Source organism: Octodon degus, unplaced genomic scaffold, assembly GCF_000260255.1.
Source record: "Octodon degus isolate 3935 unplaced genomic scaffold, OctDeg1.0 scaffold00015, whole genome shotgun sequence".
Lineage (NCBI taxonomy): Eukaryota > Metazoa > Chordata > Mammalia > Rodentia > Octodontidae > Octodon > Octodon degus.
In genome coordinates this window covers 11,133,929-11,136,876 of record NW_004524591.1, presented here as the reverse complement: position 1 = coordinate 11,136,876, position 2,948 = coordinate 11,133,929, and the positions used below count along the sequence as shown (strand labels likewise).

Sequence of the window (2,948 nt, the reverse complement as noted above, 5' to 3'; positions counted from 1 at the left end):
AAATTAGCAACATTTTCTCTAAATTTCTTGTAGAATTTAGCAGTGAATCCATCAGAGTTAGGGCTTTTCTTTGGTAGTAGGTTTTTAATTACATCTTCCATTTCATTGGTGGATATTGGTTTGTTCAAAATTTTATCTTGCTGTGCTAATTCATATGAATCTAAGAAACTTTCCATTTCTTCTATGGTTTCCATCTTATTAGAATAGAGGTTCTCAAAGTAGGTACTGATAATCTTCTGGATTTCTGTAGGGTATGTTGTGATTTGAACCTTTTCATTCCTAATTGCATAGATTTGAATCTTTTCTTTTTCTTCTTTTTTTTTTATAACAGCTAAAAGTTTGTTTATTTTATATAATCTTTCAAAGAACAACTCTTTGATTCATTGATTTTTGTATTGTTTTCTTAGTGTCAATTGAGTCAACTTCTACTCTGATCTTTATAATTTCCTCCCTTGTGTGAGCTTTAGGCTTAACTTGATCTTCATTTTTAGAGGCTTAAGGTTCAACATCAGGTTGTTTATGTGAGCTTGGTCTGCCTTTTTGATGTGGGTATTCATGGCTATAGATTTCGCTGGTAGGACTTTTACTATTGTGTACCATAAATTCTAATTGCTGTATGTGTCTATGGTTATACCACCCTGAGCGTGCCTGATCTTGTCTAATTGTTGTGTTGGCATTATCATTTAATTGTAAAAAATGTTTAATTTCTTCTTTAATTTCATCTGTGATCTATTGATAGTTTGGGAAGATGTTATATAATTTCCATATGTTTATGAAGTTCTCATGGTTTTTTAACATTGATTACCCATTTTGTTGCACTATGGTCTGAAAAGACACATGGTACAATTTCAGTTGCTTTACACTTACTTAAACATGTTCAGTGAGCTAGTATGTGGTCCTTTTTTGAGAACATCCTATGTATACTGGAGAAGAATGTTTATTCTGATGTTGTGGGGTGGAAACCTCTTTAAGTATCTACTAAATCCATTTTTCCCCCACAGATTTATTTCCATTCTGATATTTCATTGTTTATTTTGTTGTCTAGATTATCTATTTGTGGCAGTAGGGTATTAAGGTCCCCCATTATAATGGTATTAGTGTTTATTTGTTTTTTAAATGCTTTAATATTTCTTTTATATAGTTGGTAGCCCTGATATTTGCTGCATATATGTTTATGATTTTTATGCTTTCCTCTTGGATTGTTCCCCTTACAAGGATATAGTGATTTGTGTAGCTCTTACACTGGAAAGATGGTGGAAGAAGAGCAAAGAAAAAAGATCCCCTTGGTTCCAGAAAATCTCCTGGAGAAGAGGAAGGCTTATCAAGCTGCCAAAGCCACCCAGGCAAAGCAGACACTTTTGGTAAAGAAAGAGAGGAAGGTAAAAGAGATCAGATTTAAGTGACTGGACTCTTTCCTTCGTGATTCCTGGCGACAGCGGCATGATGGGGTGCATGTGAAATGAATAGAAGTGAAACTTCGCACTTTGGAAGCACCTGATGAGCATTTCTTGGTCTTTGTTGTCCGCCTTCAAAATACTAACGGGGCGAGCTCACTAGTACAGAAAAGCATTGCAAGACTTTGCCTGAAGAAGTTGTTCAGTGGTGCTTTGTTAAAGTGACCCCCCAGAACTCTCAAAATGCTGCAGATAGTGGAGCCTTATGTGACCTGAGGATTTCCAAATCTGAAATGCATCTGGAAACTCATTTTGAAACATGGACAGGGCAAGGTCAAGAATAAGACCTTCCCACTGATGGACAACACTGTGATCGAGGAACACCTGGGAGAGTTTGGTGTCATTTGCCTGGAAGACCTCATTCACGAAATCGTCTTCCCAGGAGTGCATTTCCAGGAGATCACCTGCTTCTTGTGCTCTTTCCACCTGTCTGTGGCCCTCTACACTACCAAGAACACGGTGGACTTCTTCAAGGAGATGGGCTCTCCTGGCTATCCAAGTGAGTGTATCAATGAGCTCTTCTGCCAGTCGAACTAGTTCCTAAATAACAGAGAACGGTGCCTTGAAGCATGTTTTTGTTTTTGGAACTGTCACTAAGTATCTTCAGAGAAGATGATTTTTCTACTTTCAGAGACTGGAAGAAACTGTAAGGGAATCGGCGTGGCAGGCACCTCTCAGCATTATGCAGTTTCAAGAAGGGTTCCATTGCTTCCCATCATGCCATGGCTGAAAGCAACACTTGCTGTGGAGGAAGAGATCCTCTTTTGTTGCATCTTTTGACCTGGAGCTCACTTTTGGTGAATGAATAACCTAAGAAGGATAGGACGCTCCCTGTCCTTATGACTTGGAGCAGTGGACCCAGCCCAGGGGCATACTTGAGTCTCGAGCTCCAGGGCTTTCTTTTGAAAAGACTGAAATACAGTTACCACTGTCATGGGGAAAAAAAAAAAGATCTTTATTTGTCTCCTTTCATCAGTCTTAGCTTAAAATTAACTTTGTCTACAAGCAGAATAGCTGCCTCTGTTTTTTTCCAGGTTCCTGTTGCATGAAGTATTGTTTTCCATCCTTTGACTTTCAGTCTATAAGTTTATTTTTGAATTGAAAGAGTTTTTGTATGCAGCATATGGTTGGATCTTGCTTCTTGATCAGTGTTTTCAGTCTGTTTCTTTCTATTAGTGAATTGAAATCATTAACATTGATGGTTATAACTGATGTGTATTAAAGTACTTGTCATTTTCCTATTATTTTTTCTCTTTTTTCTCCTCTGTTTAACTGCTTGACTTGTCTGTTGGATTCATTCTGTTGCAATTCATAGAGTTATAGTCCTTATTATCTCCTCCTGTAGTATCCTTCAGAACATTTTTCAGTGCTCATTTGGTGTTCATGAATTCCTAAGATTTCTTTATCATGGACATATCTTTTTATATCTATAAATTTTGAAAGATAGTTTTGTTAGGTATATCAATCTGTGTTCGAGGTTTTTCCTTCAGATAT

The 2,948-nt window shown here is 37.2% G+C and overlaps 1 pseudogene; it reads left to right on the top strand.

The window, feature by feature from the left end:
* Positions 1–1,232: 1,232 nt before the first annotated feature.
* On the top strand, positions 1,233–1,991 carry LOC101583718 (annotated as a pseudogene).
* Positions 1,992–2,948: the final 957 nt, after the last annotated feature.